The 20,977-nt window shown below is 38.3% G+C and overlaps 1 pseudogene across 1 annotated transcript in view; it reads right to left on the reverse strand.

The window, feature by feature from the left end:
* The window catches only part of LOC144374619 (transport and Golgi organization protein 1 homolog), a 135,900-nt pseudogene that overhangs the window by 67,741 nt on the left and 47,182 nt on the right, over positions 1 to 20,977 (reverse strand). The window contains exons 4-7 of the transcript XR_013433974.1: positions 14,997 to 15,111; positions 14,478 to 14,573; positions 14,051 to 14,204; positions 10,603 to 10,768 (exon numbers count right to left, since the gene is read on the reverse strand). The product of XR_013433974.1 is annotated as a transport and Golgi organization protein 1 homolog (transcript). The remainder of the gene's footprint in view (positions 1 to 10,602; positions 10,769 to 14,050; positions 14,205 to 14,477; positions 14,574 to 14,996; positions 15,112 to 20,977) is intronic.

Raw genomic sequence — 20,977 nt, forward strand, 5'->3', positions numbered from 1 at the left:
TTTGAACTCTTTTTTTTTTAACAATTTCAATTTTTTAATAATGGAAACATTTTGCTATTCCAGAAAAAATTTCAGGGGAGAAAAATCTTCCCTATAAAAATAAACTCATCAAAATTATAAATATTATAACTTTTTTACTTCTGCAATTTAAAATGCTCCCCTGCAATATCACCCCTTCATATAACACCTTTCCTGTACCATCACATTTTGAAGAGAAAACAGTATTACAGCAAAGCTCAGTTTTAATTTAACGTAACATTTGTAAAATGACTTTTTAAAATCTTTGGCCTTCAGAGCCCTTATTCTTATTTTACAACATTAAAAATGCTGCTGTAGTAACCAGTGTTTGGGAGAGAATATCACTCTTCTAGAACCATGAACAGACAGAATTTTAATACAGTAACTTACAAATTGTAACTTGTAGTGCACATGACAGGGAGGTTTGGATAAACACAGAGGAGAATATGCCTATTTCAGACAATCTACTTCAAGTAAAAAAAAAAAAAAAAGAATTCACAGATACCCATCAGCTACTACTTCAGGTTCTAACAGTGTCATGAATCTGAGAAACAAATGCTTCACAAACTATAAATTTACTGGGACGAGTAATTAAAAGACCAGGTGGTTGATAACAGTATATTCAAACCCAATCCACAGTCTGAATAGGAAAACCAGTATTAAAATCATGAAGGCATTCCCTGAACAACAAAGGCCAAATGTTGGGTGACAATGTCACTGAAACCTCATTGACACACTAAAAAGAAGTTACATGCAAAATTAAACAATGTGTGCCATGCATAATTTATTAGCTTTGAACTCTTGATCCTCCTGCCTTAGCCTCCTGAGTCGATGGGATTATAGGCATGTAGAATATCATTAAATTTTGCCAGAATGCAAAGAAGATAGAAAAATGAGAACCACAAGAGAAAATGTCACATATAAAAAAAAGTTCCGTGAACTGACAGGATTAGCAGAAAAAAAAATTTAAAAAGTTTTTATAACTAATTTCAAGGAATTAAAGAAAAGCTTAATCATAATGAATAAGTAGATATGGGTGTCAACATATAAATGAAAAAATTTTTTTAAAAGAAATAAAAAGTATAGTATTCGAAATGAAAAATTCATGAAACAAATCTATCATCAGATTTTATAGTGCAAAAACAGCAAAAAGTTAACTTGGAGATAGACCAATAAAAATTATCTGGTCTAAAAATCAGAAAGAAAAAAAATAGAGACTTGGTTACTATCATTACAAAGTGACCTAACATACATATAATTAGATTTCTAGAAGAATAAAGGCATAAATTGTACAGAAAAAATATTTAAGACAATGATGGCTAAAATTATCTCAAATTAACAAAAAAGATGTTAACAGATTTAGGAAACTCAGTGAATACTAAAGTTAGTTACAAAGCAAATCACATCTAGATGCATCAGAGTCAACTGTAAATAATCAATTAGGAGGAAAAAGGTCTTGAAGGCAATTAGAAAAAAGTGGTGTGTTACGCATAGGTAAAAATGACTAAAATGATAGCTGACTTCTTATCAGAAATGAGAGATTTAAGTTAATGGAAAGGTTTAAGGTGCTAGAAGACAAAAACTGCTAATCCAGGATAAGTACTCTTCAAAACTGAAAGCAGAATAGACATTTTCAAATAAATAAAAAGTAAGAAAATTCAATACCAATAGATCTCTACTATTAACAATGCTAAAAGAACCTCTTCAGGATAAAAGGAGATGATCCATCAGGTAGAAACAGATGCACTGTGTGTTTTAGTTTACTGTGTAATAAACTTAATGGTTTAAAATAAAAATTCTTTGTTATTTCTCCTTATTCTATGATTTGGCTTTACGTAACCTGATGGGTCCTTTGCTCTAGGTATTTATTAGTGCTTATGTGGTTTCCTTTAGCAGGGATTGTTTAACCAAAGGTAGAACTGACAAAATAGCTTTCTTTACATGTCTGCTAGCTCAACTGGTTGGGTCAGCTTATCTCCTCAAATGCTTTTAGTCATTCAGTCATTCTAAAATTTTTTATTTGTTGATTAGATTTCTAGAGGATAAAAGTAGAAGGTATATACCTTCCCAAGGTGTTAGGTCTAGGATTGGCATGGCATCACTTTCACCAAAAATATATTTTGTTCATTAAAACAAGACAAAAGACCAGCCCAGACTCAGCAGGTGGGAAATAGATATTACTTCATAATGAGAGAAGCAACATGATACAGGAATGTGGAGAATTTGGGGTAGATATTTTTAAAGACAATGCACCATAAACAGAAATGAAAAGTACTAGAAGTACTAAAATGTAGGTAAATATAAAAGGCAATATGTATACATACTTATTCTTTTAATTTCTTGGAAACATGACTAAGGTAAAAAACATAGAGTATACAGCTGTAATATGTATGACGACAAAGCACAAAGGACTTGGGGAGATGTGAGAAAGTATCACAATTTAAATTATGAAAACTGTGATAAATTAAAGAATGCATTTCATAATTCCTGGAAACATTGCTAAAACAATAATGTAAAGCAATAAAGCTAAATGCTAATGGATAAATTAAATAAAATTTAATTTTTATTTAATGTAATTTTATTTAATTACATTAAATAAAAATATGAATAGAACGAAAACAAGAAATAGATAAAAATACATCATGAAAAGTAAGCCAAGAAGAATGCAGAGGCTATACTAACATCAGATGAATTTAATTCAAGATAAAGAGTTTTATAAGAGATAAGAAAGACATTTCATAATACCATAATGTGTTTTTAAGAACACAGAAACATGACACCATACAACCAAACATTTATATGCCCCAAATATATGAAAGCTGACAAAACTGAAGAGACAAATCTATACTTTGAATTTTTAACACCCTTTTAACAACTGATAGTAACACTATAAAAAAAATCACTAATGATACACAAGAGTCTGAACAAAACTATCAACCACCTTAACCTTATTGACATTGACTGACAATGCCCAACAACTCCAGAATATATATTCTTTTCTAGTCCTCATGGAAACTTGCAAGATAGGTTATATTCTTGGCAAAAAATTTTAAATATTGAATTTCAGTTTGTTTGCTGATCACAGTAGAAATAAATGGGGTATTCTTTAATAAAACTGGTCATTAAATAAAAGCCCTACAAATCATCAATAAACAGTGTTTTAGTTATCTATTGTTATATTTTTAAAAATTCCAAAATTTAGTGGCTTTAAAAAATAACCATTTGCCAGGAGTGGTGGTGCACACCTGTAATTCCAGTGGCTCAGGAGGCTGAGGTAGGAGGATCGAGAGTTCAAAGCCAGCCTCAGTAATGGCGAGGCACTAAGCAACTCAGTGACACCCTGTCTCTAAATAAAATACAAAATAGGGCTAGGGATGTGGCTCAGTGGTCGAGAGCCTCTGAGTTCAATCCCCACTACCAAACAAACAACCATTTTATTTCTCATAATTTTGTAAGTCAAGACTTTAACCAAGGTTCTGCTCCAGTGTCACCTAGGCTCACCCATACAGCACATGCCTGATTTAGACTACAAGGTCTGAGATGTCTTTGTATGTCCGGAACTAAGGTGCTGACTGTTGGCTTTATGTAGTCTCCCTTTCCATGTGGTCTTTCATATGTCAGGGGCTTTCTTCAAAAGGACTCTCCCTCCAGCAAGATAGCCTGGGCTTCTTTACAGTGTGGCACAGGGTACCACAGAGAAGAAAAAATGAGTTTGTGCCTTTAAAGGATACAGTCAGTCCTTCCTCAAGTCTCAATCTTGGGTAGGATCTTGGTCCATGCATTTTGGGGGAATTTATAGTTGGATGACATTTTAATCTACATTACTATGTGAAATGTCTTTGTTTTCATGATTTCATTTTTGCTACATTGTTTCTTTTCCATACAATTAACTACAATATAGGATAATCTATTGATGATAATGTCTCTTCAATTGGTTGTGTGAAGCTTGCTCTATAATAATTTATATAGAAAAAACTTATGGGAATAATATTCTCTAAATGACAATTTCCTGATTTAAAAACATATAATTTGTAGCCAGTACAATAGTGCATGCCTATAATCCTAGCTACTCAGGAGGTTGACAAGTAGGAGAATGGTAAGTTTGAGGAGAGCCTGGGCAACTTGGTGAGACTCTGTCTCAAGAAAAATAAAAACAAAACAAACATTAATGACTGCAGATGTAGCTCAGTGGTAGAGCACTCCTCAGTTCAATCCTCAGTGCTGGGGGTTAAAAAAGGTCATTCATCACCATACTAAGACACTCCGTAGAGAAAAGTAATTGCAAGAACATTGTTCTCCTTCCTTGGGATGTTTTTTTTTTTCCTAGATTGGAATCTAGAAAGCCTTTTGTGTGCTTTGTGCTCTCATTATGGTTATGTGGCTTTTTAAATCTTGTTCATGCCATTGGATGTAATATCAGATTTTGGGTTTTTTTTTTTTGGTGGTGCTGGGGATTGAACCCAGAGCCTTGTGTGTGTGAGGCAAGTACTCTTCCAACTAAGCTATATCCCCAGCCCCAGTGGATTTTTTTTTTTTGGAGGGGAATCTCTTCTCAACACATTTTGTGCCAGATTGTACTTGAGAAAGGGAAGTGATATGTACAGCATGGAACGATATTAGTTTCTGATTTTCCCACTTTTTAAAATCTTTTTAAAAAAATTATTTTTAATTCTAATTTGTTATATATGACAGCAGAATGCACTATAATTCATATTACACATATGGTACACAATTTTTCATATCTCTGGTTGTATACAGAGTCACATCAGTTGTGTCTATTTTGAAGAGAGAGAGAGAGGGGGGGGAGAGGGACAGGGAGAGGAAGGGAGGGAGGGAGGGAGGGAGGGAGGGGAGAGAGAGATTTTTAAATATTTATTTTTTAGTTCTCGGCGGACACAACATCTTTTTTTGTATGTGATGTTGAGCATCGAACCCGGGCTGCATGCATGCCAGACAAGCGCGCTACTGCTTGAGCCACATCCCCAGCCCCTAGTTGTGTCTTTATATGTGTACTTAGGGTAATGATGGTAATCTCATTCCACTGTCTTTTCGATCTACTATTTAGATGTATTTGAGAACTTTAAGAAAAATCAGAAATACTCTTTCCTATTTTCATGAAATCATGAATTTTTAGCCATATAAAATCTGTCCTGATGGGTTTTGGTTATATTTTTATACCTCATGAAAAGAGAAGAAATGTTTGCCAGGACAAGCCTCTAAACTGGAAGCTAATAGCCATGTTATCTTGTGTGCTTTCTTCCTCCACATCATCACTTAGGTTTGAGTAAGGCCAAGAACTAATGACACAAAGAACAGAAGGAACTTTTCTTGTGATTACTGTATATTGTTTAAAGACAGCAAAGAATCAACTATTTGTAGCATTTTGAAAAATCCACATATAAATTTTTACTAGACTTTAAAATTTCTTCTTTGATACTCTGGTTCTACTCAAATGGTCCACTCTCAGAGGGGAAATTCAGAGAATCCTGGGAGAGTCATTATTTGTGAAGTCATAGTTATGAACAAAATCCTTTCTTGCAAAGACTTTCAAGCTGCCTCCCTTTAGCTTTCACTCATTAGTGCTGGTTGATACCTGATGCTATTTAAAAAAAAAATCTGATCCTTATCTCACACATCCCTCTCACAAATATTGTAGAAGTACATTGTGATCCCACGAATCTTTGTCCATGGCCATCTTTCCCAGAATTCCCCAACTGTCTCTCATTTCACAGGGTTTAATCAACCTCCTTCCATCCTATTTCATATAAAGTAAATTTTTATTCCTTATAAAAGCTGACAGCACTTGGGTCCCCAGAACAATCCTTGTTGAGAAGGAAAAAGAGAAATTCATGACCAAATAGTAGAGAAGGCAGCCGAGTCACTTAAAAGCTAAAATTGTAATAAAAGAGAAAAGAATGATCAAGGAACCAATTAAAAGACTATTCATGTATTTTTCTCCTAAGAACCATCAGCCATGCTTCTGTTTGCACAGGACGTTGGAAAGCGAAGCAAAATCCAAAGGACCACCAGGAAAAGTAACATCTTACTCCCCTAGTCCAGCTGCTGACCCCTCTCCACAATCTCTATTTGCAATGGAAATCTTACACCTTCTGGATGAGACAGAATGATAAATCGCTGGCCAAACAAATGAAAAGGCAGCAGCCTATTGTTAGTTCCTGGTTCACTTCCATTAACCAGTACCGGCTCAAGGGGCAGGCAACTCCATTTCCACCTTCAAAGGAGGAGTTGGGCGGGGCTAGGTTTTGCACATGCTCCCAAGGCAGGTTTCTGGGCATGCTCACCTTACCATTTAACTGTGCTGTTTAAAAAACTTGGCATTAAAGATAAAGCAACCTTACTTTATACTTAATTGTGAATGGGCTGCTCTAACTACTCCTCTTTCATATTCATTTGTTATTTTTAACCATGCTTTATGTCTTCACTCTGTTTCGAAGAGGCAGCTGGAGCCCACAGGTCTAGACCCTCATCTGGGTCCTGCCAGAGGAACCATCTACCACAAAGAGAATCAAGACAGTCATCGAAGACAACATTCCAAATTTTTATCCAAGTAGAGAATCCAACAGTTAAACTGTCTACAAAAATGTAATTTTTTTTTGTAGGTAGACTGAGATATATAATTATCTTTCTGAAAACACTGCAATTTTATTTTGTTCTAGTAAGTAAAGTCAATCTAGATGAGTACAGAAAAGGGTGGAAATTTGGTACTAAGGTAATCAAATACAACTTAAAAATATGACCACACACATCTATTTTTTCTCTCACCCAAAACAGCTAAAGGACAATACACAGATTTCTAAAAAGATATATGAGGCAATGGTAGATGAAACAGTGCACGAATTCTTTGGAAGATAAAAAGTGGATAAGAAGAGGACAACAGATTCAAAAGAGCTGTGGAACCAAAACATTGGTATCTAGCTGGGGCTGACTGCAGGAACTGAAACCCTTTCAGTTCTCCAAAAACTCAGATGCACAAGCACAGGCACCACAGTATGGAGGAACTGAGAGGATCCGCACACCAAACACCAAGAGCATCATGTGCCCTCAGCTCCCTGTCTTTCCAATTTAAACCACCAATTTCACTGTAATGGTATAGGACTCGTCTTAGGATACAATGAGTTGTCCAGTGAAATCTTCAAATCTGACTCCCTCAGTGCAAAAGCTGGCTTGCCAACCAGTGCTGTTGGCATGAGGCCCAAAGGCCACCCACCTGTTCACAACAGAGCTGCCTGTCAGCTTTGGGGAATTTCACCAGCACGATGATCAGAGGACACCAGATGTTTCAGATAAACTGCTAACAAGAACGAGAGACTCCAAAACAAAACTTTTAAAAAGAGGAGGAAGAAGGAAAAGCAAATAGAGGAAAAAGAGATAATACAGTGGGCAGGGTAACACTTTCTGAAAAGATATAATAAATATCCTCCCTGAGATATATTTTAAAAAGCTATAATAAATGTCCTCGGGGAGGATATTATATCCTTGAAATGGGAATAGGATACGATTAAAACAACAAGCTGAGAACAAGAAAAAGTTCTTGAAGAATATAAATTCCTTTTAAGAAGGGAATGTGTAGATCTTTCCATCTTCTAAGATCTTCTTTGATTTCTCTCTTTAGGGTTCTGTAGTTTTCATTGTATAGATCTTTGACTTCTTTCATTGATTCTCAAGTATCATTTTTTTTTGAGGTTATTGTGAATGGAGTAGTTTTCCTCATTTCCTTCTCAGAGGCTTTGTCACTGATATACAGAAATACCTTTGATTTATGGGTATTGATTTATATCCTGCTCCTTTGCTGAATTCATTTACTATTTCTGGAAAGATCGACCTTGTTCTTGGATAGGCAGAATTAATATTATCAAAATGACCATACTACCAAAAGCGCTATATAGATTGAATGCAATTCCAATCAAAATCTCAATGGCATTCCTCATAGAAATAGAAAAAGCAATCATGAAATTCATCTGGAAAAATAAGAGATCCAGAATAGCTAAAGCAATCCTTAGCAAGAAGAGTGAAGCAGGGGGCATCACTATATCAGACCTTAAACTATACTACAGAGCAACAGTAACAAAAACAGCATGGTATTGACACCAAAACAGACTAATAGACCAATGGTACACAACAGAGGATACAGAGACTAACCCACAAAACTACAATTATCTTATATTAGACAAAGGTACCAAAAACATGCACTAGAGAAAAGATAGCATCTTCAACAAATGGTGCTGGGAGAACTGGAAATCCATATGCAACAAAATGAAATTAAACCCCTATCTCTCACCATGCACAAAACTCAACTCAAAATGGATCAAGGACCTGGGAATAAAACCAGAGACTCTGCATTTAATAGAAGAAAAAGTAGACCCTAATCTCCATCATGTGAGATTAGGCTCCAACTTCCTTAATAAGACTCTTTTGGTGCCAGAATTAAAATCAAGAATCAATAAATGGGATGGACTCAAACTAAAAAGTTTCTTTCTTCTCAGCAAAAGAAACAATCTGTGAGGTGAATAGAAAGCCTACATCTTGGGAGCAAATCTTTACCCCTCACACATCAGATATAGCACTAATCTCTAGGGTATATAAAAAACCTCAAAAGCTAAACACCAAAAAAAAAAAAAAATAACCCAGTCAATAAATGGGCCAAGGACCTGAACAGACACTTCTCAGAAGATAATATACAATCAGTCAACAAATACATCAAAAAATGTTCATCATTACTAGCTATTAGAGAAATGCAAATCAAAACCACTCTAAGATTTCATCTCACTCATCAGAATGGCAGCTATTATGGATACAAACCACAATAAGTGTTGGCTAGAATGTGGGAGAAAAAGGCACTCATACACTGCTAATAGGACTGGAAATTGGTGCAGCCAATATGGAAAGCAGTATGGAGATTACTTGGAAAATTGAGAATGGAACCACCATCTGACCCAGCTGTCCATCTCCTCAATCTATATCCAAAGGACTTAAAAACAGTATACTACAGGACACAGATGCATCAATGTTTACAGCAGCACAATTCACAATAGCTAAACTGTGGGACCAACCTAGATGCCCTTCGATAGATGAATGGATTAAAAACTGTGGGGTGTGTGTGTGTATGTGTGTGTGTGTATGTATACACACACATACACACACACACATACAATGGAATATTACTCAGCAATAGAAGAAAATAAAATCATGGCATTTGCAGGTAAATGGATGGAGTTAGAAAAGATAATGCTAAGTTAGCCAATCCCAAAAAACCAAATGCTGAATGTTTTATTTGATATAAGGAGGCTGATTCATAGTGGGATAGAGAGTGGGAGATGGGAGGAACAACAAGCTCTAGATAGGGCAGAGGGGTTGGAGGGGAAGGGAGGAGGCATGAGGTTATTAATGATGGTGGAATGTGATAATTATTATCCAAAGTACAGGTTTGAATACAGGAACTGGGTGTGAATATACTGTGTATACAATCAGAGATATGAAAAATTGTGCTCTATATGTATACGAATTATAATGCTTTCTGCTGTCATATATGAATAAAAATTTTTAAAAAAGGTCAGTAAAACCCTCTCACACCAGCCCAGATTGACTCCCTCTTGCTGATACAGGAGAACAGTCATTTTAAAAATAATCATGAGGAAAAAAAAAAAAACCCTTTCAAGTCTGAAATTCAAATATTTCACAACAGAAAATGGACAAAAAGATAAATATTGGGGCTAGGGTTGTAGTTCAGTGGCAGAGTGCTTCCTCAGCATGTGTGAGGCACTGGGCTCGATCCTTAGCCACCACATTAAAAAAAATAAAATAAGGGCATGCTGTCTATCTACAACTATATATATACAGAGAGAGAGAGAGAGAGAGAGAGAGAGAGAGAGAGAGAGAGAGAGAGAGAGAGAAGGGGGGGCCACCAAATTTGAGAAAAAAGAAAAAGGAAGACAAAATGATCTCCTACACCTCATGGGTCTTTTTTTTTAATATGTATTTTTTTAGTTGAAGTTGGACACAATGCCTTTATTTTTACTTTTGTTTTTATGTGGTGCTGAGGATTGAACCCAGGCCCTTGCACGTGCGAGGTGAGTGCTCTACCGCTGAGCCACCACCCCAGCCCCCCACCTCATGGGTCTTAAACGACCTAAAGCACATGACATAGTCAGTACTGTTTATGAACACAATAAATGTCCATAAATATCAGTTGCAATTTAAAAAACATTCTACTATTGAGAAGAGGAATCACTGTGCAAAGCACCACCATAAAGATAGGAGGTTTACCAAATAAACTCCAGAGAAGATTTCTGCGTCAAGGGAGAAAAGGTTCAAATTTAATCCTTGAGACTGACAGGACCATAAACATTAATATCATCACTTGGATTCAAAGTCCAGCTTCAAGGGAACAAGGATTACTCTGGTAGTTCTTGGACCAGGAATCCTTAAGAATGTTATCAGATGACTACAGGGCTGGGTAGGAAAGAAAGGTCCCAGAGCAGGACACAGGACTTCTCGTGGGGAGGCATCTCACTCACACCCTACCTTGAGGTGATGAAGTCACTGGCTCACCTAACCCCAACTCACTTCCTTCCTCCTGTTCTCTGATCCCTCCTCCAGCTGCAGGCAGGGCATCAGAGGCCCACTGGCTATTCTCTGTCTCTCCCAGGATGGACTCCAGGTCTACCTCCTCCAGGGTGCTCCCCTCAGAGGACAGCAGTTTATCCAAGCCAAATTTCAGTATGTCACTCAACTTGAATGAAGAAAACGAGAGATCCAGTTAGTTCTCATGAAAACACAGATGAGGATGTGTCACTTGCTAAGTGTCTAAATGATACCAGGTAATTCTTTCCCTGATGGACTTTCTTCTCTTCCATCACAAATGACACCTGCCAGGCTGTTTTGAAGTTGGATGAGGAATAAGCAGAGAGGTGATAAATGATGATCAGAGATGTTGACTTTGACAATTATTTACAATACCAAAAAAAATTTGGGCCTCCAATTTTTTTGAGGAGTGGGGGCAGATAAAATGATTCCAGCATCTTCTATAGCACTTCTCACCAGCATTTTTTACAGGCACTTCCAGCAGTCCTGAGAGAACTCAGAGAACCTGTTGGCTACCTTCTTACCTCTCCCACTGCCAAACTCTTATAAAGAGAAGGTGCCACTGAATACCTCATCTCACCATGAGCTGCCACCTGTCCTTGCCAAGCCGCTTTGCTACTACAGTGGTTTATGGGACCCACTTTGGCAAAACCATAACCACCCTGATCACCAGACCCAAAAGCCCTTTCTCAATTTCAATCTCCCTGGATAATCCTGCGGCACTCCCCATCCTGCCCTCTTGCTCCCCCTAGGGGATATACTCAGCCTACTTCCTATGGCTACAGGAACCAGAATCTTAGATAGTGTTACCTGGCTTTCATTTGCTACTTGCAACTCTCCACCTCCCTAAGTACTATCTCTTAGGAATTCTGAACCAATTGGGATCCACATCATGGGACTTCATTTTCATTTTGCCCTTTTAGATTTGGTTAATTATCTCTAGATTGCCTATTCTGTAACTTGGAAACTTTAGCTTGAAAATACCCGAGATGAAAACTATGGCTTTGGCATTTAGTACCCAAAACAGAAGAAAGCCAAGTATTTATGATGAGGCTCAGTCCATACTGGGACCCTTCCTCTTCCACTCCTTGGACTATGTCTCCTGGTTTCCCTCGCTACTGCTCACTCACAACATGTCTTTAAGGAACTACCCATTTTTTAAATGAAAACCACTTTATTATAGTAACTAAGAGCATGTAGTTGGAAGTTAAAGAGTGCTCGGATTAGAGTCATGAATCTGATGTTTGGAAAATTTCTTAAGATGGAGGTAAAGACAACGTCTATCTCATTTTTTTGTTATTCTTCTTCTGAAACAACTGGAAAAAGTGCATGTCACACAATGCTTAGCACACAGTACGAATTCAATAAGTGTTCACCGCATCTGTATCTGTTCTCTGTTTCTGTTGTGTTCTCCTTCTAAGACAAGGAACCTGCTTTCCTTTTTCAGGACTTCACTGCTCTATACTGCTTAGATTTATCAAACCAGAACCACGTCTTTTACTATTAGATTCTTTTAATAACTTAAAAAATGTCCTGCTGTATTTTGAGACAAGGCAGTGAGTTATCACCCTTGTTCCTGGCAACCATAAATAACTCACAGTCTGGTGGGGAGGAAAGAATCAAGACAGAACCAGAGTGTGATTTCTTGCCATGGCTTGGGCAGGAAGTCCCACCGAGGTCCTCTCCACCAGCCCATAGTTTGTACTGGCCCCAGGATCTGGTCCCATGGCAGAGTTTTTGCCTGTGCATTTCACAATGATGTGCTAGCAGCCAATGCCACAGGGAAACCCCTGACTGAATGCCTGGAGCTCCCTCCACTGGGGAAGCATCTCCTCTAACTCCTGACGCCTGTGCCTTCACAACAGCCCATGATGAGCTCCTCTCCCAAGGTCCTGTGAAGAAGTATATTTAGACACCTACAGTGTACACGCACCTCTCTCTCAAGCTTTCACCTTCCATTTGAAATTGCCTCTTCAATAGTGTGAAAATAAAATGCACAGCCTGCCCGGCCACCATGACAGATGAGCATGCAGAAGACTCAAAACACAAAAGGCCAAAGACTCCAGTTACTCTCTAAGATAAACTAAAGTCAAGCAAACAAACAAAACCTAGGGTTCTTCTTTCGAGTTCTAGTACCCCCAAATCTGTGACCCTTTCCTGCAGGTGAGTGACTCCCTAACAAAAACAGCACCTTCCCTGTCTGTAATGCTGATGAGTAAAGATACAGATGTGAGAAAACTGCCATTTTTAAACTCATGCTTGGGCTAGTTGTAAATTTGATGATTCTGCTTGTAATACTGTGTAATTTTTTCCCTTTCATATACCTCTTGAATTTTTTGTTTGATAAGCTGATCCTTTTAAAGCCTGGTTTTTCTTGCAAATTTTTCTAATTCCTTTCTTTTCTGAGTCTCCCTCTAACAATAATGTATATTGATTTTTACTACAAATTCTGTTGACTAAAGCCTACATTATCTTCATCTTTCTAATTTCTATCGCTGTCTTCCTACTTTCTACTCTCATCTTTCAGGCTTAAAGGCTTAAAGCCATCTTGGAACTTGCTCTCTCACACTGCCTGCCTCAAAACAATAGCCAACTCCTGTCATTTTTCTGCAGTTTCCTACAGCAGACTTTCCCACAGCTACTACCTTTTCTCAGACATTTATTACTCTCTTCATGCTTGAATCATACTAGATAATAGGGGTTGATCTCTCTGCATCTAATCCCTCAGAAGGACTTGGGGTATATTATAATATAGGTTCAATTTTATCTCAAAGGCTTCTGCTAAGGAATAACTCTAAACCTCCTACCAAAAGAGAGCTCTCTAGGATATTCTAAGCCAGCAATTGACTCCCATCTAATTTTTCCTTCTTCAACAAATTAACTCTAGTGCTTTCATCCCTATATCCTATAGCATAATTTTGAATTCCTAATCTTGTTCACTCATCTCTGAGTATGGAATGAGTACTGTAAGTCACTACTCAAAGCGTCTGGGATTAAGGAGGAGCTATGGAACTAATCATCACTGATTAAAAAAAAAGGAAGAAAAAAAAAGAACTTAAACAAATTCTCTCTGAGGTAACTCGTGGCACACTCATCTTTAGAAGCCATAAAGAGATTAGATCCTTGATGTTCAGTTACATGCTCAAAGTCATGCATCCAGTAAGGGATAAGATGTGAATTTCAATCCAAGTTAGATGGTTAAAAGCTCATTCTCTTTATTCTATTTTCTCTGCCTTTAAATGCCACCCTCATTTTTAGCTTGTATGGCACCTTGCATGTAGTTAGGTACTGAGAGGGTAAGAATTAGGCCAATGAAAAAAATGTGTAATTTGCAACAATGGGTGGTTAATGCTGGTCCTTTTTATTTGCATTCTCATCCAAAGATAGTACTGGTTATAAATCATGAGACTCTAAAAGGAACACATTTTACCTGGAGGTCAGGATCAGCCAAAGGTTTCTGGGCTCCCAGAGTAAAATGGTCTCTTTCTATGATCGTGTTGGTGAGCTGCAGTTTGGAGGCTGCTTTCCTATAAACTATTTCTTAAACAGTGTCTCGGCCAATCAGCCAGATCACTTTCACAGCCCTGTACGGGAGTCAAATGAGAGCAGTGTTAGAAGTCTGCAAAGCTGGGGAAAAAAGCATGCCAGGAAAATACACCCAAAAGGAAGCAAAACCAAATGCCACATTCAGGAAACAATGAAAAGGACACTGCTCATTGGGACCTGAGCATTTGTTAGAGAAATCTGGCCTCAACTTCTTCCTGAACTTTTCCCCAAAAGAGAAAGAGGAAGGAAGATGAAGTGACCACTATTGGGCCTTCATCTGTAGCCAGGATAACCCCTGGCAGGCATGTTACCTCAAGTCAAAGGGTAGCTGAACACAACTTTGTTTCCTCTTTGTGATACTGGGAACCCAATCCAGGAGAGCTTTACCATGAAGTTATAATCCTAGCCTTAAAAAAAAAAAAAAGTTTTGAGACAGGGTTTAGGTAAGTTGCAAGGTTGGCTTTAAACTTGATCTTCCTGCTTGAGTCTCCCATGCTGATAATGATTACAGGCATGTGCACCCACTGGCTTTAACTTCATTTTTAAACTGAATTAGGATCTAACGTGAGAAACATGAACTAAATAAATTCTAAGTTTCTTCTAATCATTTTGGAATTTAACTCTTCTTTTCAACAAAGTGAGTCTGAACTGATCATGGGACCACTGATCCCCCAACATTGCTCTACAAGCCAGCAGCACAACGGGGTTCAAACCCAGTGGACTCTAACTCCAACGTGGCACTGTTGTCAGCACTACACGGTCCACCTTCCTCCCCAATCCACAGCTGCAAGCCACCAGAGCAGAAAGGTGCCAATGACTAACTCACTCACTTGTTCTGGCCAATTCAGTGAGCTCTGGCAGCTGCCCGCAAGTCATTTTGAGGATTAAAATCACTGTCAGAAAAAATAACAGTATCTGCTGCTTTTAAGTTCATGCCAACTCCACCTGAAAACCATACAAAAAAGGAGCATGATCAGCAACACACAAATAAGGAACTAGAAAACACACAAGGCAGGACTAGGTCCTACTGAAAATCTGAAATCAGTCCAACTGACTGGTTTCATCCTTCAAACTGAAATTTCTGCCCCAAACTTCAGGTTTTGACCACCCTACAGTGGTCAAAAGTGCTACCTCACCTTTCATTGCGTGAACTGGGAAAATTTAATTATCAAATATAACAGAATGAGAGGTAAGCAGAAGAAAAGGATGCTTAAGTTAATTGCACGAAGACATTTAATATTTGTTTGAAAACCTTGATTGGATTTTGCTTCAAACAGTCTGTGAATAAGGACACAAGTTCTTTCAGAAAACAGCTCCAAAAATAAGAGGTCTGGGGGCTGCAGTTGTAGCTCATACAATATGACAGGTCCTAGCTTAAGTAAGTTCTCTCGACTTTGTGATCTTTCATCCAATTTTTAAAAAATTACAGAAATGTCTTAGATGCCAAGGGCAAGGGTGGGAAAAAACAGAAGGTGTTAGACTCTACGGGGGAAAGGGGTAGATTCTCAACTTTCTTCAAAGGAATTCTCAAGATATTTTATTCTAAGAAGAAACTAGGAAGAAAGGAGAAAAAGGCACAGGTGGAAAACAGTTTGATTTTTTTTCCTGAAAGGGTAGGTGTATCAGGAAGCCTATGGGCACACAGTTTCAGGGAAGGGAAGAACCAGTCTCACATCATACCATGGGAAGACGCTGAGAGCTAAGGTTCTAGAAGGAAACTAGAGAGTTCCCACTGATCTTTGACTAGGTTCTGAACACACACCCATTTTCTCCTTATTTTTCCATTAAAATGGTGAAATGTTTCATTTGTAAATGGCAAACACAGTAAAATGTTTGCTTTGGCATATGAGGGAAGAAAACTTCATTTGACAAAGAAAAGAAAATACTTTGAAAATGCTTTGAGATTTAATTAGCAAGTGACCTCACTCAGCACAGCACAGTCATTTGTCAGAAGCTTCCCTGGCTGTCCTTCCCCACCCCATCGCCACCCCTCCAATGCACACACTCTGTGTTATAGTGTGTTTTATGTTACCGAAAGGGCTCTTATATATAAATGTTTCCTTTCAAATACAAATAACTCTGACATGGTTACAGATGTTTAGTTTCCAATTAGCAGTAACCCTACACTCAAGAATGCCCCTCCTTTTGCTCCTGACCTTTAGCAAATGATGATTTCCCAAAGGAATCTGGCATCCATACAGGAGAAAGAATGGAAAGTGGGAAAAGTGCCAGAACTTTCTGCTTTCAGATACCCTATACTAGGGTACTCTCTAAACCCCATAACCAGGTTAAAAAGCAAAACAGAACTGCTCAAAAGGTAATGTAATTGCCAAAGAAGAAGCCATTTTTAAAGTAATATTTAATTAAATGACATTAATTATAAAGCAATGATTAAATGTAATTTCAACTTTCCTTCTAGTACAAATTGTTTAAATGAAAGGTTAGATGATAGTTGGATTTACATATATATATATATATATATATATATATATATATACATACTAAGCAAAAACACATTTCCAGGTTACCATTTTGCAAGCTATTGAGAGGAGGGAGCTGGAGTAGTGAGAAAATTTAGAACCTAGTGACTACCAGGATAAAAAATTGGAACATCTGGGTTTTCACTCTGCTTTGGACACTGAGTTTTTTGAGTTGGCAAGTCCCAGTAACCTCTGAGTCTCAGTCCAGTTGAGAGGCGTGCAGTAATCTACATCCAGCCCTTTGATGTGCTCTCCGGGAAGCGCTCCAAGAAGGTGCTTTGGAAACACAAAGTTGTTTCGATGCACTGTGCCCATGGCTTGCCAAGTGCTCACACTGTTGAACTGCTGGCCTCTAGGTAGCCCCAAAGAGAGATTTAAAATCATGGGGTAATACTACACTGTTTTAAAAAGATATGATAATAAACTGATGACATGAAGACAAACAGGTTCTTTCTTTGTCCTCTATTAACAATGATGAGGAAGAGTTTCCAGCCTCTGTTTGTGCTGCACTGCTGGGGGTTGAACTCAGGACCTCACACCTGCCAGGCAAGTACCACTGAGCTATATCCCCTGCCCATCTACAGCCTTTCTGAAAAAAAGAATACCCTCCATCTCCCAGACTCCACTTCTTCTGTAAAGTAAAGCAAACAAATTGAGGTCTTGAAGGTCTTATAAACTTTTATCATTGTCTGAAAATCATTTCCTCAATAGCCCTGTGTGTACTCTAAGACTGTTCTGGGCATCTACAAAGCCTAAAAGACATGCAGATACTAATGCCTTTCAACTTCTAGTCTCTCACTCCAATAAATTCATTCCATGTTCACTTTATGTATTTATTTAAGATGTGGTTTTGCTATGTTGCCCAGTTTGGCCTTGACCTTCTGGGCTCAAGTGATCCTCTTGCCTCTAGCCGGGAACACAGGCCTGTGCAACCACACCTGGCCCAATGTTCATTTTAATCACATATTTGTTATCCTGGCATTGTGTGACAAGAAAAATGATGTATTTTTAATTACAATACTTGTATTCTGCAATTGTATAGTTCTTGGCAGTTTATGAGATGCCTGTATACCTGTAATCTCTTTACTATGCAACATTCCTGTAGGACAAGAGGGAATTAACAGGTGAAAAATAAGATAAAACTCAGGAAGGTTAGGTAGACCCCCTGTCAGGATGTGTAAGCAGCAGTGACCAGGACAGAATTGTGATCCATGGCTCCAAGGGAGAGTTCCTTGGCTACCCTAAGCTGTTGTTCACAACAGGAAGTTAAGGAAGCATAAAAGTATCTACCAGATATAAAAACACACGCTCATGCCAGGGGCAGTGGCACTCATCTATAATCCCAGCAGCTTGGGAGGCTGAGGCAGGAGGATCCAAGTTCAAAGCCAGCCTCATCAACAGCAAGGGACTAAGCAACTCAGTGAGACCCTGTCTCTAAATAAAATACAAAATAGGGCTGGGGATGTGACTCAGTGGTCGAGTGCCCCTGAGTTCAATCCACCTTCCCAAACACATACACACACATTCATTTACAAGAATATGGAAAATCTCCAAATAAGTTCAGTTTTTTATAAACATTTTCAGGATTATGAAAACACACTGGAGCCTAATATAAACTATGGACTTCCTCAAAAGAGAGACTTATGAACATGTATATGTACACACACACACACACACACACACACACACACACACACACACACACACACTTTCCCATATAGTTTATCCAGGTCAAGAATCCCCAGATTCTTTGGCACACACTGGATGGCCACACAGTGTGGCAGTCAGGTGTGTGCTCTATTTCATGTGATATAAAAATGGAATTAGGACACTGCTCACGGGGAACCACTAGCTCAGGGAATACATGCTGGTCACAAATCTGTGGTACCCACAGAGACACACATGCTATGGAGAAGGATAACAAAGGGAAGTGGGAGAGAGAGTTGGAATGGCTTTCTGGAGGAGAGAGTACCAAGGTATATATCATCCTTCCAACCTTTGTACCTAACACTTCAGATACCAGGCAAGTTTAGAATGCAGTATTCTGAGCACAGGAGAACTATTCTGCCGAGACCATTCTAATTTCCCCTTTCACAGGGCGCAGCAGAGTACTTATAAGGTGTTTCCCCTTGTACATTCACCCTTTGAATTGTTCCTTTCCTAAAGAATTCAAAGGTTAAGTGGCTGCAGAGCACCAAAAGTGTTTCTGCCCACCCAACCTATAGGGAGATCCGCTAAGTACCCACAGCAACCTCAGTCTTTGAAAGTCTTAGTTGGTTTCAGGCTCTAGCCAATATCCTCTTCGACTCTTCCTCACTAACATAATTATTAATGCTCCCCTGGTTCCTCCTTAATCCAAGACCCTACCTCCAGTGCTGAGCTTTGATTTTTAGGCTATACTCTCTATATAGTAGAGGTCCCCAAAGTTCAGATGATGATGGACAGGAGCCCCGACTTAATCAAAGTTAGCACTTTGGGAGCTGAGCTGAGTTCAAATAAGCTGTGTCTGACTATCCTCACGATACCTACTGAGGGAATTCAAGAATGCCTGACCATTAATATTTCTCATATGGTATGGCTGCCTGGTTTTGGAAAATGGTCACCCACTGGCAACCCACAATTGGGATTACCCTTTTGCTGAAGGTAGGGTAAGACTAAGCAGCCTCCTGGTCATACTGCTCATTTTGGGTTTTGTTTGTTTTTTAAAAAAACTTTCTTCCTATATTTATTTTGTCAAGCCAACTACCATTTAATCTGTAATTCCCTGAACACTTGCAATGAATGTCCTTTCACCCTTGCATCCTTGGGAAACATCTCATCTGAACTCTGCTAAGGAATGACCTCAGAGTCAATCACTGTGCAGGTACTGCACTTGAACAGTTGGCTTTCAGAGCAGGGGAGGACTCATCTACCTTTCCCACAGTATCCCTCGGGCCATCATGTCTACTAGAATGAAATGATCTTGAGAGCAGAAACAGGATCTTCATAGAGCACACAGAACAGGAGTCAAGAACATGTTCTGGAATCCAGCAGACCTAAGTTTAAATCCAAGTCCTACCACTTAATACTGTGTGACCCTGTACAAGCGAGTAAACTTTCTAAATTCTTCATATACCACATAGGGCCTTGTAAAAATTAAATGAGATAAAGCATGTAAAACACAATGCCTATCAGACAGTGATCAAAAAGTGGTAGCTATTATCAAATCTAGTAAGTGGAATAATGTGAAAACTTAAAACCTCCATTAACATATATACACTCTCTCTATTTTTCTCCAGTGTTCTGTCTCAACAACTGTCCAGGAAACAGCCCTGCCTGTACCAAAGAGGCTCTTCATGCTTACTACACCTACCCTTCTCCCTCCTCACCAAATGAGCTGCAACAAGGGGCAGGAAGCTGGGGTTTCTTTGGCACCTACTGACTATTCTCTGGGTTCAGAGTCCAAATCTATTTTCTGTTGATTCTGGTGATATTCCACAAGACTTCTTTTTCATGTGGTTTAAATCTTGCACTGAGGAAAGCATGTGCTTTTAAAAGCATGTGTATATACATATACATGTATAAAAAAGAGAAATACTAAACAAAATAAGTTTGTATCTAGTGAATGTGAAAAGGCAGTCATTCTCTGTGTTTTGGTACTATTAACCATGTTGCAATTCCAGGCATCCCTAAAACCATTCTCTGCATTCTTGGAGAATACAGCAATGGTCAAGGTTGCCAGATTCTCTACTTGTCCTTCCTAGACCCATTTTCATGTCATCAAAAGATCTACCACCACCTGAACTAATTGCTCCTTTCCTGTAACTCAAAAAAGTTGCATTTACTGTAATTGTGCACTCTGCACAGCTCATGAATTTCTTTATTTAAATATATTTCTTAGAAAAGCAGTGGATTCAGAATTTTTCAAGTTTGATTTTCTAAAGTCCTTCATTTGGGTATTAAGGGGAAAGTAAGAACAGTAGAGAGTACTGAGCTAAAAACTGTACATCTCCAGAAGTCTGGGTGGAAAGCCTTCTAGATCTAACAAACAAAATAAAGCAAAAATTATTATGCTTTTGGGGCTGGGATTGTGTCTCAGTGGTAGAGCGTTTGCCTAGCACAGGCGGGACCTGGGTTCGATCCCCAGCACCACATAAAAATAAAGGCATTGTGTTGTGTCCATCTACACCTAAAAAAATAAATATTAAAAAACAAAACAAAAAAAAAACTATTATGCTTTTGAGGTAGAATGTTTAGTGTAAATCTCTGGACCTACCAAGTAGCTCAAAAGTAATACTGCTCTTTAAAAATTAAGACTCTTATCATGTTAAAACCTTTCTAAAGTATACTTT

The sequence above is a fragment of the Ictidomys tridecemlineatus genome, unplaced genomic scaffold, assembly GCF_052094955.1.
Source record: "Ictidomys tridecemlineatus isolate mIctTri1 unplaced genomic scaffold, mIctTri1.hap1 Scaffold_78, whole genome shotgun sequence".
Taxonomy (NCBI): domain Eukaryota; kingdom Metazoa; phylum Chordata; class Mammalia; order Rodentia; family Sciuridae; genus Ictidomys; species Ictidomys tridecemlineatus.